The sequence below is a fragment of the Pan troglodytes genome, chromosome 3 (genome assembly GCF_028858775.2).
Source record: "Pan troglodytes isolate AG18354 chromosome 3, NHGRI_mPanTro3-v2.0_pri, whole genome shotgun sequence".
In the NCBI taxonomy this organism is placed as follows: Eukaryota; Metazoa; Chordata; class Mammalia; order Primates; family Hominidae; genus Pan; species Pan troglodytes.
In genome coordinates, this window is record NC_072401.2 from 87952274 (window position 1) to 87974060 (window position 21787).

General features: G+C 35.9%; 1 protein-coding gene across 9 annotated transcripts in view; it reads right to left on the reverse strand.

Moving 5' to 3' along the window:
* The window catches only part of MAPK10 (mitogen-activated protein kinase 10), a 567525-nt gene that overhangs the window by 544653 nt on the left and 1085 nt on the right, over positions 1 to 21787 (reverse strand). The window lies entirely within an intron of this gene.

Below are 21787 nucleotides of genomic sequence, written 5' to 3' on the forward strand. Positions count from 1 at the left end.
AAGTTGTATTGTTTTATATAAAAGATACTTAATAAAATACTTAGGGTTTTTTTTTTTTAGTGATAGGAATCTGTAAAAAATAAAATTAATTTAAAAAAATCTTTGCAATGACATCCAAAATTTAAATATATATATATATTACTGGATAGATACATGTATATATATATTTACTGGATGTATATATACGTGTGTGTGTGTGTGTGTGTATCTCCAGTAAAAGATAGTGAATAGAACACCTATATGAGCTTATCAATTCTCCTTTCCAAACATCACAAAAATGATGGCAGGAAATAAACTTTTAAAAATTTAGAACCTTAAATAAAAGGAGAACTAGAGATAAAATAACAACAGTGAGAACTGTCAAAAATAGGTTAAAAACCGGAAAGCATATGATCAAGTAACAATTGACTTCTTAGCTGAACAGAGGAAGTTAAAAGTTAAGTACCTGTAGCTGGGAAAGTCAAGAAGCAAACTAATTCATTCCTGAAAAGGAATGAATGGAGCTTTCCTTCCTAGAGAAATCAAGGAGAGAAAAGACCTCATACTAAAAATTGGTGGGCTGCCAAAGATACAGTTGGCTATCTCCTGACAACCTTACACTGAAGCCCAATAATTGGATTTACTTGTCTATGGTAAATGTATGTGTAATTTATTTGGGGTCAGCTACATTATGTAACGAGCCCCTTGTTCAAAAAGCAGAAAAAAGGTGTCATTAAAAATATAAAATATAAAGCTTTTTCCTTTCTTCCTTGGTCTTTTTTTTCAGTTTGTCATGGTTTTTTATTTTTTATTTGCTAGTTAAAATTTTTTCTAAGGAAGGAAAAATTTTAAATTATTAGGCTGAATTTTGTCATTCGTCTTTATATTGCATAATGCTAGCTTTAAATGTATATATGTACATTTAACTCCTATGTAGGATCACCAAAATCACACAATTCTTATTTTGTAGTTCATACATGCACATATATTTTGTTCTTACCAGAACAGTGGAAACACTACACAAAATTTACTCAATTTTTTATTTCAAGTCTACCAACACATTCTACCAACACTCTCTACCTTTGACTTATGGCATCATTACTTTCAGCAAAACCAGCTGTGTAATACTAGGAAACAATGGGAATAAGAAAGGATATCATAGGATTCCTTGCTCATTTGTGTTTCTTAGAATGCCATTGTCTTCTTTTTGCATTAGAAACAACTCTAGTTCAAATAAAAAACATAGCCTCAAGAGGTTATCAGTATTTATGTTTACTCAGACTTAGCTGTAACGTGTTTACCTTGTGCTAGCTGTGAGTCTCATTAAACTTGTAGGCACCACTGGGTCCCTTGGAATTCTGTGTTCATGGGGTAACTCCAACACTATATGCAAACAGGGCAGAAAGTACTGGCAGACGAATTTCTTAGTCCAGTGTTCCAACAGGCCTTACTTATAAAATACAGGTTTCGAGACAAAATTATTAGAATTTCAAGATACTAACAGTGGAATATTAAGCCGAGTATGGGACTCTTTTGAGCATGAGGCCCTGATCAATTGCACAGTCTCATGCTCATGAACCTGGGTCTGAGTTTATAAGAAAATGCCAAATGGCTGTGCCATATTGCATTCCCACCAGCAACATTTGAAAGTTCCCGCTGATTTGCATCTTTACCAGTAATTGGCAGTGTCAAACTTTTAAAATATAGCCATTCTAGTAGGTATATAATGATATTCATCTTAATTTGCATTTTCCTAATTAATAATTTTGGTGAATATCATGTGTTTATTTGCTACCTGGATATCTTCTTTAGTAAAATATTTGTTTAAATCTTTTGCCCAATTAAAAAAATGAATTGTTTTCTTTAGTTTTGAAAGTTCTTCATATATTCTGGATATAACTTCTTAATCAGATATATCCTTCACAAATATTTTGTCCCAATCTGTGGCTTGTTTATTTTTTCACTTTTGCAGGAATCTTTTGAAGAGCACAAGGTCTTAATTTTTATAAACTCTAATTTTCCAATTTTTTAATAGTTGATGCTTTTTATGTCTTATCTAAGAAAGCTTTACTAGCAAAGGTCACAAAGAATTTCCCCTAGAAATTTATATCGCTTTAGGTTTCACATTTTGATCTATGTACAATTTCAAGTTAATTTCTTTATATGGTGGAGATAGGTTTTAGCTTCAGTTTTCTGCATATGGATGTTCCAGCACCTTTTACTAACAATGTTTTACCTCAAGAAATTACTCTGTCATCTTTGTTGGGATCATTTAATTGAATATATGTGGGCATCTTTCTGTACTATCTTTATCTATATATCTATCCTTACTCCCAATACTACACTGTCTTGAATACTGCAGCTGAATAAGTACTGAAATCAGACAGTGGGAGGCCTTTCTTGTTTTTCTGTTTTAAAATCATTTTGCTTATACGAGGTCCTTTGCATTTCCAAACAAAGTTTAGAATATGCCTATCAATTTCTACTCAAAAAGCTGCTTATATCTTGATTGAAATTGCACAGATTCTATAGATAAATGTGAGATAAATTTACCCATTAAAAAGTCTTTGAATCCATAAACGTGATATGTCTCTCCACTTATTAAGTTTTCTTTCATTTCATTCACCAATGTTTTATAGTTTTCAATATAGAAATTTTCCACATTTTCTTAGATTTATCCATTATTCATCCTTTTTGATGCTATTGTTATATTTTTTAAATGTCAATTTCTAATTGTTTAATTACAAGTATATAGAGAAATGCAATTTTTTAAATTATCATTATACTTTAAGTTTTAGGGTACATGTGCACAATGTGCAGGTTAGTTACATATGTATACATGTGCCATGCTGGTGTGCTGCACCCATTAACTCGTCATTTAGCATTAGGTATATCTCCTAATGCTATCCCTCCCCCTTCCCTCCACCCCACAACAGTCCCCAGAGTGTGATGTTCCTCTTCCTGTGTCCATGTGTTCTCATTGTTCAATTCCCACCTATGAGTGAGAACATGCGGTGTTTGGTTTTTTGTCCTTGCGATAGTTTACTGAGAATGATGATTTCCAATTTCATCCATGTCCCTACAAAGGACATGAACTCATCATTTTTTATGGCTGCATAGTATTCCATGGTGCATATGTGCCACATTTTCTTAATCCAGTCTATCATTGTTGGACATTTGGCTTGGTTCCAAGTCTTTGCTATTGTGAATAGTGCCGCAATAAACATACGTGTGCATGTGTCTTTATAGCAGCATGATTTATAGTCCTTTGGGTATATACCCAGTAATGGGATGGCTGGGTCAAATGGTATTTCTAGCTCTAGATCCCTGAGGAATCGCCACACTGATTTTCACAATGGTTGAACTAGTTTACAGTCCCACCAACAGTGTAAAAGTGTTCCTATTTCTCCACATCCTCTCCAGCACCTGTTGTTTCCTGACTTTTTAATGATCGCCATTCTAACTGGTGTGAGATGGTATCTCATTGTGGTTTTGATTTGGAGAAATGCAATTTTTTTTAAAGTCAGACCTATAGCTAAGAAATACAACTTACTTTTGTATGTTAATCTTATGTTCCATGACCTGGCTAAACTCACTTATTAATTTTAGTAGAATTTTAAATAATCTTTGGGAGGGGATGGGGGGCAAATTACACCATCTGAGAATGCTGACAGTTTTATTTCTTCCTTTATAATCTGTACACCTCTTATTTCTTCTTCTTGCCTCATTGCTCTGAACAGGGCAGTTAATATATGATTTAACAAAATATGATGGTTAACGTGTCAACTTGATTGTGCCAAAGTGTACACAAATTAACCATTATTTCTGCGTGTGTCTATGAGGATGTATTTGAATGAGATGAGCACTTGAATCAGTGGATTCAGTAAAATAGACTGCCCTTCCCAGTGTGGGTGGGCATCATCCAATCTGTTGAGGGCCTGAATAGAACAAAATGACAGAGGAAAGAGAAACTCCCTTCTTTTCTTCCTGTCTGCCTGTTTGAGCCGGGACATTGGCCTTCTCCTGCCCTTAGACTAAGATTCGCACTGATTCTCCCCTGATTCTCAGGCCTTCAGACTCAGACTGAAATTATACCACTTTCCTTCATGGGTCTCCAACTTGCAGATGGCAGGTTGTGGGTCTTTTCAGCCTCCATAATCATGTCAGCCAATTCCTCTAATATCTCAGATATTATGGATATTTGATATCATAATATGGATTATGGAATCGGTTGGGAAAGAGATCCATCCTATTGGTTCTGTTTCTCTGGAGAACCCTGACTAATACACACAAGTAGTTAGAACAAATGTATTTTCTTTGGTCCTGATTTTTAAAAGAAAATAAATATCTTTCATTATTAAGTATGTCAGCTCTAGTTTTTTGGTAGATATCCTTTATCAGGTTGAGGACGTTATCTTCTACTCCTAATTTGCTGAGTTTTATTTTTCTTTTTTTGAATCTTGAATGGTTATTACATTTATTTCAAATGCTTTGGGAGGGGATGACACAGGAGATCATATGTTGTTTTTGTTTTGTTTCTAGTCTGTTGATATGCAGAGTTACATTGATTACTTTTTAAATGGTAAAGCAAACTTGCATTTGTGTTTAAGAATGAGTTACTACATCATAACCAAAAACACTCCATGGTGTATGATGGGGTTATGATGTAGTAACTCATTCTTAAACACAAAAGGGTAGACAAAGATCACAAGTCATTTGAGGGAAACCTCTAACATGAGAGAGAAGATAACAATAAACAGAAAAAAATAGCATTTGGAGTAAATAAAGTATCACTGTCACCTTCAAAGAGATGAGAGAAGATATTGTATGCTAGGTAACATAACATAATATTGTGTGTGTATGCGTGTGTGTGTGTGTGTGTGTGTGTGTATTATATATTGCCCAGGCTGGAGTGCAGTGATGCTCATAGCTCACTGCTACCTCAAACTCCTGGGCTTAAGTGATCTTCTCACCTCAGCCTCTTGAGTAGCTGTGATTAAAGGTACAAGCCATCATGCCCAGGTAATACTGTATGTTTTTAAAAGAATCATTCAAAGATCCAGAAAGAGCTCCTGTAAATTAAAAATAGGACATAAAAATTCAGTGGAAAAAGATGACATCTAAGATATTTCTCAGAAAATGAGGGGGGAAGACAATAAGAATAAAATTAGCAAGAAGCAGCATAAGAAAATTAGAGGTTTAGCATCTGATTAATGGTAGCTCTACAAAGAACAGAGATACTAAACCGGGGTGGGGGTGTGGCAGGTAGAGTAGTTAATAGCGTTATAATGCAAGAACATTTCTTAAACTGAAAGACCTGAATTTCCAGTGCCCAGCATGATTTTAAACGGCCTATAGTAGGCCGGGCGCGGTGGCTCACGCCTGTAATCCCAGCACTTTGGGAGGCCGAGACGGGTGGATCATGAGGTCAGGAGATCAAGACCAGCCTGACTAACACAGCGAAACCCCGTCTCTACTAAAAATACAAAAAATTAGCCGGGCGCGGTGGCGGGTGCCTGTAGTCCCAGCTAACTTGGGAGGCTGAGGCAGGAGAATGGCATGAACCCGGGAGGCGGAGCTTGCAGTGAGCCGAGATCGCGCCACTGTACTCCAGCCTAGGGGACAGTGCGAGACTCTGTCTCAAAAAAAAAAAAAAAAAAAAAACTATAATTGGTTAATTATTGTGAAATGTCTGAGCACTAGACGAAGGTTTTAGGATAAAGATCCCAAACCTTCCACTGAAGGAAAACAATTTACATTTAAAAACTCAGGAACTAGAATGACAGACTTTTCAGCTGCAATTCTGAAAGTCCAGAGACAATAGAGCGCTGCTTTTAATATTTTGAGGTAAAAGAATTTCCAACATTATATTTAGTATAAATGCATTTTTAGGCCCACTATAGTGGCTTACACATGTAATCGCAGCTCTTTGGGATGCCGAGGTGGGAGGGTTGTCTTTGAGCCCAGAGTTTGAGACAAGCTGAGCAATGTAGTGAGAACCCCCGCAACCACCCACCTCTACAAAAAATAATTGGCCGGATGTGATGGTGCACACTTGTAATACCAGCTGCTTGGGAGGCTGAGGTAGGAGGATTGCTTGAGCCTGGGAGGTTGAGACTGCAGTGAGCTGTGATCATGACACTGCACTCTAGTCTGGGTGACAGAGAAAGACCTTGTCTCAAAAAAAATTTTTTTAATTAAAAAGAAAGATGTATGCCATTAAATCAAAAGAGCAAACTAGAAGGAAAAGGACATAAGACTCAGAAATAAAGAATCAAACACACAATAAAGATAAAGAGAATCCCCAGAACAATGATACAAAGAAATTCCAGAATGACATCTATGCAGCAGGCCTAAAGAACAAGTACATATTGGAGTAGGAGAATGCAAAGCTCTAATAAGAAAGTCCCTGAAATGGAAAAATGTGTTTGTTTGCCAACCTTGTTGAGAGGAGATTTATGTTTCTGATAGTTTAGGGACATTTAAGCACACAGAAAACCAAGCAAGCAAACAAAAAAGGACAATTATTTACTCCAGAAGGAAAATAAAATAGCACAAGAAAATTAATATAATCCAAATACGCTATGCAACTCAGTTTTGAGTAATTACGTGGTTGCAATCGTTATAAAGGCTGAATATTGACAAAATTGAAATTGAGATCATTGAATTGGAAAAACAGGGGCATAAAAGTGTAATGGATAAAACAGAGAAGAAAAATTTTAAATACCATTTTATTGAGTAAATATTTATAGAATATTTATTGTGGTCTAGGCAGTAAGTGCTTCACAAATACTATCCATGTAATCCTGACACTAGGATTAAGGTTAGTATTAATTCCAAGTCAATTGGAATTAAGGTTGGTATTATTAATACCTATATTAATAAGGTAGTAATTTCTAAGGTTGGAATTACTAATTCCAAGTTTGCTGATGAGCGAGCAAAAACACAGAAAATTTAGTTAATTTCCCCAAGATCAGTGGTTTTCAACTGGGGGTGATGTTGCTCCCAACCCCAGGGGACATTTGGCAATACCTAGAGACATTTTTAGTTGTTATAGCTGGGGTGGCAGTGCTGCTGGCATCTAGTGGGTAGAGGCCAGGGATGCTGCTAAACATCCTATAGTGCACAGTACAGCTCCCTACCACAAATCATTATCTGGCACAAAATATCAATTGTGCTTTGGTTAAGAAATAATATCCAGAATGAAAAGGAATGGCAGTGGGAGAGCTGGGATTTAAATCCCAGCAGCTCTTGACCACCTTACTACTCTGCCTTTCAATAGCAGTCTAATGATGTTGTTTAGAAACATGAAGATAAAATCAGAAGAAAGAGCTGGAAGAATTAAAGTGGTTGCTTCTACAAAGACATAACCTGAGATGGAGAATAAAGGCCATAAACTATTATTGTGCTTTTGTGTGTTGTTTTTCACTGTTCTCTTAAAAGACCTGAAGCACTATTTGAATTGTAATATGCTTATTTTCAAAGGTTAAACTATTTGTGAACATTCAAATCATAGATAATTTTCAGCTTAATTATTGTTTTCCACATTTGAGAGTATTTATTAAAATGCAGTTTATAAGAGTTTTCTAGCAGCAAATATTTGTAATGAATGAAAAGAGGGAAAAAGTTTCATGGAGGAGAGAATAAGAGAACTTTTGTCTTGATTGACGTCTTGCACCTCAAGTTCCAACTTGTGACATAATGAAGCATTTTAAACAGAAAATCTTGAAGATTTTCTGTTTAAAAATCTGGAAGATAGATTACCAACTCTATCATTACATATATTAAAACATCAACATTAGAGGAACAGTGAAGTTGTTCAAGAAAACACTGGAAGTGAGTGAAATAAGGATGACACTTTTATTCTTAATAATTATTTTTAAGTTAATAAATGTGATATAATCTAAAAAGTCATATGGAAAATACAAATCTAACTTGGAAATTCACCCAACATTTTCTGCCCGTGAGAATGTATCTTTAATTCAACAGGATATACGGCAAAGATAGGAAGAAAGGTACAAAGTTTATGTTACTACTACAGCAGTACATTGGATCAGCAGATTATCCCACTCCTTAGCCTCAGAGAAAACAGAAGCCATCTACAAGAAACTTTCCTATCTCTGTTTCCTTACCCACATCTCCATTTTCCTTTCTCAGGTGTTTCTCTTTCTGTTTAAGGTACTTTTTGTTTTCTTTTGTTTTTTCTGACTAGGTAATTTCACATGTTTCAAAAAGTAAAAGATATCAGCATACAGTAAGAAGTCTTGAACCTGCTGCCATGCACATTTACCTCATTCTTCCCAGTTCTCTACAAATAACCATTTTTATAGTCTGAATCCTCTCAGTAATTCTTTATATAAATACAAGCAAATATGGATATGTGTATACACACACACACACACACACACACACACACACACACATCTTTCTTATATTTCCCATATGCACTTTTCTATGTCTTGCTTTATTTCACATAAAATGTTTTGGGATACAATTTAATATAGCAAAGTCTGGCCACCTTGAAGATACTTATCATTTAACAACTGAGAAAATTTAATTCCAGAGATTATATTTCCATTAAAAATATTAACCACCATAATAATTACTGGACAATTTTTAAGTTTTTCACTTCTCAGATACACTAAAAGAAAAATATTTTTAAAATCAGATGTATGTTTTCTATGTTTTAGATTTTTCTTTTTAAGAGACAGGGTCTTGTGTCACCCAGGCTGGAGTGCATTGGCACGATCACAGCTCACTGTAATCTCAAACTCCTAGGCTCAAGTGATCCTCCCACCTCAGCCTCCCAAGTAGTTGGGACTACAAATGCCTGCCACCACACGGACTAATTATTTTTATTTTTTGTAGATAGAGGTCTTGCTGTGTTGCCCAGGTTGCTCTTGAACTCTGGATTTCAAGTGATCCTCCTGCCTCCCAAAGTGCTGGGATTACCAGTGTGAGACACCGTCCGTGGCCTGTTTTTATGAGTTACTAGTTAAGCCAACTTAAAGAAAAAGTGTACTTTAGCAAGCAGTATGTTTGGAAACAAATTAATAATTAGACTAAATACCCTTTGTATAAAAGTTGGCCGGACGCTGTGGCTCACACCTGTAATCCCAGCACTTTGGGAGACCAAGGTGAGTGGATCACTTGAGGTCAGGAGTTTGAGATCAGCCTGATCAACATGGCAAAACCCCGCTTCTACTAAACATACAAAAATTAGCCGGGCATGGTGGCGTACATCTGTAGTCCCAGCTACTTGGGAGGCTGAGGCAGGAGAATTGCTTGAAGCCAGGAGGCAGAGGTTGCAGTGAGCTGAGATCGGGCCACAGCATTCCAGCCTGTGCGACAGAGCGAGACTCCACCTCAGAAAAAAAAAAGTAAATCAGTCGTCTTAATGTTCTTACTTTGCCTTAATTTTGCATCATTTTCTGTACTTCTAAATTTTAAATATGCAACTTTATCAAATATTTTAATTTCTCTATTTAAAAAAATCCTGAGATAGTCAAAGATCATTTTTCAAATGCTAAAAACCTAAATAATCACATTGAAATCAATTTTTTTCTAGCAAGATTTTAATGGGAGCTAAGGGGCTTGAGACTGTATAAATAAACCCTCCCTTCTACTCCATGCAACATGGATAACTCATGTGGACACACATTTCTTTGAATGGAGCTCAGAATGTGGAGTTGGTAGAGGAGAGAAAGAAAAATGTAACACATGACAACTGTACACCAAGTTAACCCCAACATATCTCTACTTCCTGCGGATAAACAGCCTGATTTGACCTGGAGTTGTGAAATCAAAGGAAGGTGAGAGTTTCTCTGTGGCCCTTCCAAGATTCTCCCAGAGTGCAAAGCCTACCCTAATGCCACAGGAGAATCCTATTTTATAGTCAGTTGTCTTTGAATAAATGGTGTTTTGCTTCAATTCTAAATGAATATTATCTTTTGGGTACATATTAAATTAGTTTCCTGTCTTCTATTTCAAGTGAAAAATTACTTTGCATTTTATGGATTCAACTTATTCCCAGAACTGCTAGAATTGTACTAGCAGACAATCAGAGGGTTTTGCACCATGTCTATTTGACTTTCTTATGGCATATGGACATACCCTTGTCTGAAATTTAAAAAAAAAAAATACAGAAAAAAATGGAAAGATCAGCTCTATTCCCTAAAACAGGAAGAGAAATAATTTCAACACATATAAAATAATAAAAGGAAATTCAATATCTATTGAATAACTACCATAGGCAAAGCAATGCAACCTTCTAAAGGTTGAAATTAGTAATGTGTTACTAGAAATATAATAAAAATGTCAAATACAAATATTAGTGCTGTAATAAAATTAAGTCGAGATTCTTCAAAATTATATATGTTCACAAGCACAAAAATAACAAAGAAAAATGGTAAGCATGTTGTCAAAATGCAATCGATGATATTTCAATCATGCCGCATTTCCCCAGCAGGTGTTCTATTTAAAGAAATTTGTTATATTTATTCTGGTTGTTTTGTATAACTAAGCTATCTTTTTTTCAGTTATTGTGTGTGTGTGTGTGTGTGTGTGTGTGTGTGTGTTATTTTGGTGAAGTATAAGAACTCTAAATTCTTTATACAACCTCTATGTATCTTTGAATAGACTATCAATTTTTAAAAACATTATTAATTGGACACACCAACTGAGCTGTATGTTCTTATGTGTTATTTGCTGGCACTGATAAGTTTCTGGAAATTAGTAAAACACTTTAAGCTATATATATTATATATATATATTCTAATACTGCAGAGGCATGTGAATCAAGTGGTTTGCACAACTGATGTCCAAACAGGAACTTATTTTTTGTTAAAATATCATTTATCAGGTGCCAAGTGTAATAGGAATTCTCAAGAGCTTCATACTGAATCTACAGGCTTTTTTCTTTGTCTTCAAAAGTACAAGAAATCGTTTATTGTTTGTAATCTGTAAAAATGAAAGTAACAGCAAATATAAAACGCATTTAGGAAAACAGAAAAAGTAAGCCAAATGTAATCTCTAACTCTTTCAAAATTAAAAATCCCTTTTGAGAAGAAGAAATTTGTAAGTACAAGGCAAATTTGCTAATACGTTTTTGTTTACTTTGTTATAAGTTCAGTATAAAATTAGCATAATTTCCAAGTACTAGATACCATATTACTAATATAAATACATGCTATTTAGAAAGTGATTACTATAGTAGTTTGAAACAGACAAAATCAAGCAAGGGTTTTTGCACATATCTTGCAAATATAAACTTAGAACCTTGATTTTACCAAAATTATACGAACCTTATCTTTATTCATGATCATATCAAATAACTACCTTGGCTCTTTGCCCTCCCAAAACAGGCCTCCTTTTCCTTAAAGCTATTCCATTTACTTGGCTTAATCTATAACTAGAGCAAGACTGAAATAATCATCTATGTCATCTAAAAAAACCACTTACACAAACGACACTGTGGGAAAAGAGAGAGGCAGTGGCCTGGCACTGATGACTGTCAAACAGGAATTGGGAACTAAACCAATGAGCCCTGAAAGACTGGTAATTTGATAGGACACTTTCTATAGTAGCTGAGAAAACAATGATACTTTACATAAAATTTAATCTTTTATAAGATTTTTGCATTTTAGTTGATAATTTATATTTTTATCTTACTACTGTGGTTATAGTTGAATGTGTTATTCATATAATTAGGTGATATAAATAAAATTAACATATTATTTTATGAAAATATTATTGTATTATTCAAAAACCAAATAATCATTTAAAATTGTTTGTTAAATTGAAATAGCTTATAAAGATCTTTCTTATTTAATTAGTGATTGATGGAAAAACTTATTGTTACTACATCCAAATAACCTGTTCACCCTACCCTCACCACCCAGTGAACATTAACTCTGTCTGTAGTACCCCCATGTAGTACAGTACCTAAAGTACCTAAGTAGTTTACTTAGGTAGTACAGTTACCTAAGTAAACTAACATATATTTTCTTTTCTTTTTTTTTGTATTTTTAGTAGAGACGTGGTTTCACTGTATTAGCCAGGATGGTCTCGATTGCCTGGCCTTGTGATCTGCCCGCCTCGGCCTCCCAAAGTGCTGGGATTACAGGCTTGAGTCACCACGCCTGGCCCCCATATATTTTCAATCCCTTCATCTCATGCCTACCTTTTCTAGAAGCTAGAAAAGCTATGTACTTGCTTCCTTGCTTTCCTTGCAATCAGAAGTGGTCATAAGACATAATTCCGGCCATCAATACGTAGGTGAAAGAATACTAGAGAGAAGTCTTTTGGGGGAAAGTCAGTTTTTCTACATTAAAAAAACGCAGTTTTCCATCATTCTTTTTTGGTCTTGAAAGAGGATCGAATGTGTGGAATTGCTGCAGTCCTGTTATGACTTTAAGAGGAAGGTAAAGATAATTGCAGTGATCCTGGATTGGATATTGTTGAGCTACTGCACTGTCAGAAGCAGTTGCCTATTACCTGGTTTCTAATGTGAGAAAATAACCCTTTCTGTTTAAGCCACTGCTTATCAGATACTCTGTTACTTGGGGCCAATAGTCTTTCTGATGCACTGCCCTAAAAGAGTTCATATTCTGAGAAAAATATGATCACATGCCCAAAGTAGGTAACAGTGCTTTAAATAAAAGATATCTTTTATCTTATCTAAATTGAGGTACCCACCTTCCACCCCCTTGTAATATCCTGATTATCAGAGTCTAGCTATTTGCTGAAAGAAAGGGCTGGTGATTTCTCAAAGAAAGGGCTGGTGAATGAATTTATGCATAGATGTGTTTTACTTTTGGTTAAAAGACAGGTAATGAATGTATGAATGTGTGTGAGTGTGTGTATGTCTGTGTGTGTGCATGCATGGGTGTATGTAGGGTGATAATCCATATAAAATAGTTAATTTTATTAGAGACTGTGATATAGTGAACCCAACTGGTGCTGCTTCAAGAACCAACTGACAAAGTATGGCACAGTGGTGGCCTCACTTCTGCAGTTAAGCCCAGCCCAGCTCTAGCTCTTTGGTAGGCAGTTTGGGAATCACTGAGAGAAATCCCTACAACATCAAGATTAATTCTGTCACAGAGGGTATAAGCAGCAGCAGACATGTCAGGAAACTCTACAGTAAGTGACATTCAGGTATTAAACTTTTAGGAGGTCTAAGTGGAAAAACAAAGGAAGTTTACAGAGCATATATTAATATGTCTTGAAAAATCCTGGAAATATTGGGAGTGGTAAGAAATTTTGGGGAGTATGGAGTTCCTAAGAGAGGGTCTCACTCTGTCACCAGGCTGGAGTGCAGTGGCACCATCACAGATCACAGAAGCCTCCACCTTCCAGGCTCAAGCAATCCTCCCATCTCAGCCTCCCAAGTTGCTGGGACTATAGGTGCACACCACTACACCTGACTAATTTTTAAAATTTTTTGTAGAGATGGGGTCTACAGGCTGTTGCCCAGGCTGATCTCAAACTCCTGGGTTCAAGTGATCCTCCCACTTAGCCTCCCAAAGTGCTGAGTTTACAAGTGTGATCCACCTTACCTGGCCTAAATTTGCATTATTAATGTAACTGGAATCTAGTTTGTAGACAAACTGACAGGGTTATGAAGAAGGTGATTTTTGGTTAACAGATACTTTAACTCTTCACCCAATTCAAGCTGCTATTGGTGAAGAGAAGCTTGAAGCTGCTATTGAGAAGACTTTTATCCAATAAAAGTCTTGGATTAAAAGTCCAAGACAGTAGCTCAATAATATCCAATCCAGGACTTTTATCTAACACTTTTATCCAACTTTTAATCCAATTCAAGCTGCTATTGAGAAGACTTTCCCATTAAGAGAACTGGACCGGAGAAAGGAAGATTATTCAAACAAAAAAGCAAGAGAATGCTTATTGAAAGCCGAGTAACTGAAGTATATTCTTTGATTAAAGGCAGTAGAGTTTATACTTCTTTAGGTTCATATTAATGGTATACTGTAATAACCATATCATTAGAAGGGTAAAAAGTCTTATTTCCCCCTCCACACTCCAAGACTCTGTATACAGTATTAATCTCTCTTCATTTTTAAAAAATGAAATTGAATGCTATGGAAAGACAAATCATTGCCACAATTTACTATGGGCAAGAAAACTGGAATATATTACAAAAATATATTTAATGGAAGCATTCTAAACTCATATTGTTTCACAAGTGTCCTCAAGCTATATGTTCCCTTTAACAAAAACTAAAACAAAAAACTGTTGGTTTTGCATTATGGAAAGTGTTTATGTAAATAAGACAATCTAGAACTCCCAACAGTAGATCCATGGTCAAAATGCCTTGGCCCAGCATCCAAAGATTGGCTAATGAATGCATAACGGTAGGTTTTTAGTTAAAATATAATGCTTACATCATATATGTATAATATTTTATAGTTCTCTACTTTAACTTTTTAGAATAGCTGAAGAACTACTCATCCTAATCGTTTCAGCTCTCTAAGACAAATTTCCCCTCTTCATGTTGTTGAATGTGGCAGGTTCCCCTTTTAATATGAATATCGTAAGTCTGGGTTTGGCTCTAGATTAATAACTAGTCTCTGTAGATATGACCATTTTCCTCCTAAGTTTTCTAGTAGACATTATAGGGGGAGATGTAAAAATCAAGACAATCGACTTAAAAAAATTATTTTCAAGTGATGCCTGTTTAAATTAAATGCTCTAATTCCACCTAACAAAGCCTTTAATTATCAATTTTCTTGCACAGCAGCTCACTCCCATCAGACAATATGAAATCACACTCTTTAAGACAGAAGATAAACTAGAAAGCTTAACTTCTGTCTTGGTCTTCATTTCTGGGAACACTTTTACAAATCAAGATTAGCAGCCATGAACCCTAAGGCAAGTCCCTGTGGGTCAGGATTAGAGCATATTCACATTAAATTACTTAGTATATGTTCTAACATGGCTAAGTTTCAAAAATACAGAAGGGTTATGCTTATTTGCCGTATTCCCTTCAACCAAACTGAATAGGCAGTTACATAACTTGCCAGGACAAGTAGTAGAAATGAGTCAGAGACAGGACCAACCCTAGTAAAAATTGTGAATTAGGCAGTTTGACTTCAGTGCCACACCCCTTTAGTACTACATATACTTCCTTGATCCCCTCCCTTGGTATCATCAGCCCCGAGGGCCACCCTCATACCACATACCTCTCCCCCACCAAATTCCTCTCTCTGTCTTTCACTCATCATCGAAACTGGCTTCCCCTCTTTCCTACTTCCCCTTCGTTAATTAGAATTTGCAGCTCCAGTATCTCTCTCCTTTAGGGTTTAAAATGACAACTAACTAATCTGATAAACCAATCCACATTAACGTGTGAAGAGAGAAAGCTAGAAAATAAAGTGAATTTTAACTATGACTTTCTAAAGATAAAACCTTTGCAGTTTAACTCATTAATAACTAAAAGTGAGAATTTCTAGCCAAAAAATTTAGGTGAGGGAAATGTTTTGGTTCGGGTAGAGCCTTGAAGCACCTGGAAAATCAAGTAAGAATAGATGGCTGCTTTTACGGTGTAGCCAGCTCTAATAAGTGTAACTGACTAGCCCTGGTCAGTTTGGGGCCAGTAGGGGAAAACGGGAAATAAGCTAAATATACAAAAGAAGTTCGTTTGCAAAGAAAAGTGGAAGTTACAGGAGCACCACAATTAAATTTTTCTGTCTTAGTATTTCATAGATCTAGCGAGTCCTGGTGCCTGTAAATATTTTCCAAAGTTTCTCTTCAGAACGAAAAAATTACGTCCAAAAATTATCTCAAGCCTAAAATATTCAGCAATTCCAAAAACCTGTAAAGCTTTTTGTTGTTTGGCTTTAAAAAATAGTGGCCTAAAGCTTACAGTTTTCATGCATATATTGTATTTGCTCCTGCTGAATATTGAAAAAACATTACAGGCTATCATGTGTGGAACATATTCGCTATTCTTATTTCCTTCACTTTATAAATGAGGAAGATACTCAAAGAAGTTAAGTGGCTTGCCAAGATTTGTACTTAGGTTTTCTGAGTGCAAACGCTGTGTTCTTTTCAATGTACTTTGTCCCAGTGTTTAGTTATCTCTGTCATTTCTGTCATGTGACTCTGCATCCTAGGGGAATTCTCAAATTTTAAAGAGCGTTCAGCTACTACCAAAAGAAAATAACTTGTGTATTCAATGGACCTGAAGGTAATTCTAGTCCTATCTGGTTTCTATCACTGCATTTTTTTTCCCTAGCTAATTCTTGGTTCACTTGGAAGTGTTAGTATTGCCTCACAAAGTCTTCCTTAAGCACTGTCAGAATTTGTGCTTCAATTATCTGCTCATGTTTTAGTGGATTACTTATCTTGCTTCTGCTTCTCACCTGGGCAACGTTCCCATCACAGCTCTTACTCTGTAAGCAAGAAAGGATAATATGCTCCTGGGCTTAAAGTAGGGAAAAACACTAACATAGTTGGTACAAGCCAGAATGCAAATATTTCACATTGAGATGAACACAAGAAGCCAGCTGGGAAAACATTGCTATTTACAGATTTAGATTAGCCCAGAATTCATTTCAGCCTTTGAGGTAAAAGGTGGCATTTAAAAATCACTGGCATTTAAAACACACACTCTTAACACTTTGGAGAGATATAGACCCCTTTGTGAATTTGTCAAAAAATTATGGATGAAGCTGGGTGTGGCAATGCGTGCCTCTAGTCCCAGCTACTTGGTAGGCTGAGGCTGTAGATTCACTTGAGCCCAGGAGTTTGAGGCCACCGTGTAGTATGACTGTGCCTGTGAATAGCCACTGCACTCCAGCCTGAGCAAGAGAGCAAGACCCATCTTTTAAAAGGAGAAAAAAAGTATGGACATTTTCCCTAGAAAAAAGCACAATCACACATACCTGGAATACAGTCTGGGGGCTCCATTATGTGGTTGTTCATGGGTCCAACATAAAATATTCTTGAGTCAGAGTGTGTCATGAGTACGGTCCCAAAGTGATGAACAACCCATATGCCACTTAAAGGCCAATATTTGTTATGGCCAGCTTTCTAATTTCCTTAGTAGTAGCAGCAATAAATGATGTGGATCTTTTATAACAAAAGTAACATATGGTCGTAAAGATTTTTTTTAATTTCAGAAATGCAATGTTTTCTGTAATTATAATCCTCAAACATTGTTAACAGAAAAATATCTCCATATATATTTATAGATATAGGTATTTTTAAACAGAAATCAGATCATACTATATGGCAACTTGATTCTGTTGCTAGATCATATATATTGGTTTACCAGAGTTTAATCATTCTGTTAGCATGGACATTTATTTTGTTTTTGATTTTATAACTATCAACAATAAGGCAATGAATATCCTTGATCACATATCTGGTCATGTATATAAATATATGTAGGATAAATTTCTGAAGTAGAATAAATTAAAGGATACAAACATAAATTGTGAAAGACATTGAAATTGTACTTCCAAATGGAATAAACTAACCTATGATCTTTCTATTACTTACAGAAACTTTTTATTATATTTTATGTAGTAAAATGTACAAATTCTTTTAAGTTTTTGGTTTTTATCACGTGTAGAAACAAGACTCAAATGCTCTAAATGAATTCACTCATACCTCCTTCTAGTATGTTATGACTCAGATTTTTATATGGAAATCTAAATGTTATTAAACAGAAAAGAGCTTAAGGGTAGATCCTAGAACATACAGGAATTTGAATATGATACAGAGAGGATTTCGTTTCTGTGGGGGGAAAGCTGAATTATTAGGTAAAGATGTGGGGACAACTGGGTCGCTGCTGCTACCACCAAAATAAATTCCATATGGATGAAAGAATAAAATGTGAAAAACAAAGCCATAAAAATTTTAAAAGAAAATATGGGAGAATATTTTTGGTAACAGAAAAAAAATGGCTTTTAAGCAGAGAAAAATATCCTCAAATAGAATAGAAAATTATAACTGTAATGAGATATCATTTTACATCTATTAGACTGGGAAAGATAAAAACAGTTTGATAATGCTGTATTGGTGAAGATGTGGGGAAACACAGTATGCTATCAAACTTTCCGTCTTTGTTAGGATGACTGGAACTTGTACCACTTATCTGGAAGGCAGCCTGGTTTTGTCTATCAAAATGTAAAATGTGAGCGGGCACAATGGTCCAACGCCTGTAATCCCAGCACTTTGGGAGGCCGAGGCGGGTGGATCACCTGAGGTCAGGAGTTGGAGACCAGCCTGGCCAACATGGTGAAACCCCATCTCTACTAAAAATACAAAAATTAGCCGGGCGTGGTGGCTTGTGCCTGTAATCCCAGCTATTCGGGAGGCTGAGGCAGGAGAATCGCTTGAACCCAGGAGGCGGAGGTTGTAGTGAGACGAGATTGCGCCATTGCACTGCAGCCGGTGTGACAAGAGCAAAACTCCGTCTCAAAAAAAAAAAAAAAGTAAAGTAAAATGTTCTTTAATCTAGCAATTTTACTTCTAGAAGCTAAACCTACAGATGTACACTACATGTAAGCCAGAATCGGATACAAAGAGATATATTTCAACTTGAAACCCCGTCTCTACTAAAAATACAAAAAATTAGCTGGGCATGGTGGCAGGCGCCTATAGTCCCAGCTACTCGGGAGGCTGAGGCAGGAGAATGGCGTGAACCCGGCAGGCGGAGCTTGCAGTGAGCCGAGATCGCGCCATTGCACTCCAGCCTGGGCTACAGAGCAAGACTCCATCTTAAAAAAAAAAAAAAAAAAAAAAAAAAAGGAATAGCAAAGGCTTGGAAATAACGTATATGCTCATTGAAAAGTGAGGAGTTAAATAAATTATGCTACATCTAAGCAAGAGAATACTACACAGCCTTTCAAAAGAACTAGGCTCATCTAAAGCATCTGATAACAGAAATAAAATACATATTATGAAGTTAAAAAATCAATATACTAGATAAGTAATATCCTTTGGAAAAGGATATTTAGGTGTGTGTGTCTGAAAAGATACACAAGAAATAACTAGGTTTCTCAACACAGTAACCTGAATGATACACATCATCCCGCCCTTTGCCTGTACCTAGTTGACTGCTTGAGCCTGCTGCTAATCATTCTAATTTATACTTTATTTTAATATTTTTTATGTAACTCCCACTCATTTATTTTCTTTTTAAGACTCTTCTTATTTTTGAATGGCACTCTTCCAAATGAATTTTTAAATCATTTTATCAAATTCCTAAAAGTATCCTGTTGGACATTTGATTAGAATTATACTGGATAGGCTGCGTGTGGTGGGTCACACCTGTAATCCCAGCAATTTGGGAGGCCAAGGAGGGAGGATTGCTTGAGCCCAGGAGTTTGAGACTAATCTGGGCAACATAGCAAGACCCCTCTCTACAAAACTTTTTAAAAAAATTAGCTGGGCATGGTGGTGTGCACCTGTAGTCCTAGCTACTTGGGAGGCTGAGGCAGGAGGATAGCTTGAGCATAGGAGGTCGAGGCTGCAGTGAGCTGTGACCACACTACTACACTCCAGCCTGGGTAACAGAGCAAGACCGTGTCTCAAAAAAAAACAACAATAAAAAACCCAAAAAATTATACTGGATATATAACTTACTTTTAAAAGATAATTATACATTCTTTCAACCTTGGTATTTAATTTAAAAGTAGATTGCTTTTTTATTTCAAACATTGTTATTTCTCATAAGTCTGTCATGATTCTAAAATTTTTTTTAGAGAAGGGATCTTGCTGTGTTGCCCAAGCTAGCATGCAGTGGCTAATCACAGGCACAATCATAGTCCACTACAAATTATATCATTTTTAAAGTATGTCTTATAACTTTTGTTTATATTTTACATTATGTATGTATTTATTTTTTTTAAATAAAGATGGGGTCTTGCTATGTTACCCAGGCTGGTCTTGAATTCCCAGGCTCAAAGAGCCCTCCTGCCTTGGCCTTCTAAAGTGCTAGGATTACAGGCGTGAGCCACCATGCCCAGCCAGTTTTATAAATTTATTTTAGTGTTTATTTTTAGCTACTTAAATTTCTGTGGCTACTGTAAGTGGGATGGATTTTTATATTGTATTTTCAAATTGGTTATGATAATACATGAGAAAGCTCTTGATTTTCGTATTTTTATTATTATTATTATTATTATTATTATTATTGTTATTTTTGAGACAGGATCTCACTCTGTTGCCCAGGCTGTAGTGCAGTGGTGGGATCATGGCTCACTTCAGCCTCAACATCCTGGCCTGAAGCAATCCTCCCACCTCAGCCTCCAGAGTACCTGGGACTACAGGTGCATCCCACCATGCTTGGCTAACTTTTTTATTGTTTGTAGAGAAAGGGTTTCACCATGTTGCCCAGACTGGTATTGAACTCCTGGACTCAAGTGATCTGTCCACTTCGGCCTCCCACAGTGTTGGCATTACAGGCATAAGCCACTGTGCCCCACCCCCCGTATGTTAATTTTATAACTAGTTATCTTAATTTATCTTTTATTGCCTCTAAAAGCTTTTCAGTTGATGCTTTGGAGTTTTCATATTATTTGCAAACAAATGACAATCCTGACTTATTTACAGTACTTAATTTCTTATTTCTATTTTATATCTAATTGCATTGGCTATCGTTTCTATTGTTACAATGTGATGGTGAACATTCTTGCCTTGTACTTGACTTCAATAGGAATAATTACGATGTTATGTTATAAAGGAAGTGGCTGGCTTTAGTATAACATATATATATTTAAATTATTACAAATTCTAATTTTTATTGGGAATGATGCTGGACTTTACAAAATCCTTTTCAGCATCAACTGAGATCCTCATAATGTTTTCCTCCTTTGACTTATTAATATAATCAAGCATATGAGAAAATTTTCTGTTATTGAACTATTGCCATAACTATACACATGAAATAATTTCTCTTAATTTTGTTATATTATTTGTAATGTAGTGCTGGGTTCCATTTGTTAGTATTGTCTTTTAGAGTATATCCAAAAGGAATTTAACCTGTAGATTTCCCTTGTGTGTACTTTTTAACAGATTGTATTTTAAAACCAGTCTTTCAGCTCATCCAAAACAGAGGGATTACTGGTGAAAATGCCTTGAGGGCAACCACCTGAAATGGCCTTAATAAAAAAAAAAAAACACGAAGAAGAAAAAGAAAAGGAAAAAAGCTAACAACACTGTGGTTTGTCTACTTTTGCGGAAATTTACAACACTATACTTGCTATACCTTCTTTCTGATGTGAATCCACAAGCTATTGCAGCCATTAATTAAGGATATTGCTTTTCTTTCCAATAAATACATGAACTTTCTTTCAGAGGCAAACAGAGACAGATGTTTCATGAAAGTTTCTGTTCTTCCCAACCTGCCTTTCCTACCTCCCTGATAGATGATCCAGAACATTTAAAAATTGGGGAAGAACTGAGAAAAGGGCTCCAATCATCCACTTGTGTTTCCAATCCAAGGAGCCTGGCCTGTTATTTACTTTCACCACTCATCCCTGCTGCTGCTCTTTAGTTTTTGTTGTTCCCCTCAACTGACTTTCCTCATCTTTGCTGCATTCATCAAAGCCCAGTGTAAATTCCCCTCTTCCATAAACTGAGGAATCCAGCCCATTTTACATAGCAAACTTTCTCTTAGCTGCTACCTACTCAAAGTTTGGCTGCACATTTTAGCTATAATTGTTCTCAAATTGTTTCAGGAGTGCTAGTTTTCTTTCTTAGGCTCCAGGTTAGCTCCTTGGGAGCGGGGACTTAGCTTGAAATCCTGCTGTGTATTTTCCGTTGTGTTTAGCCC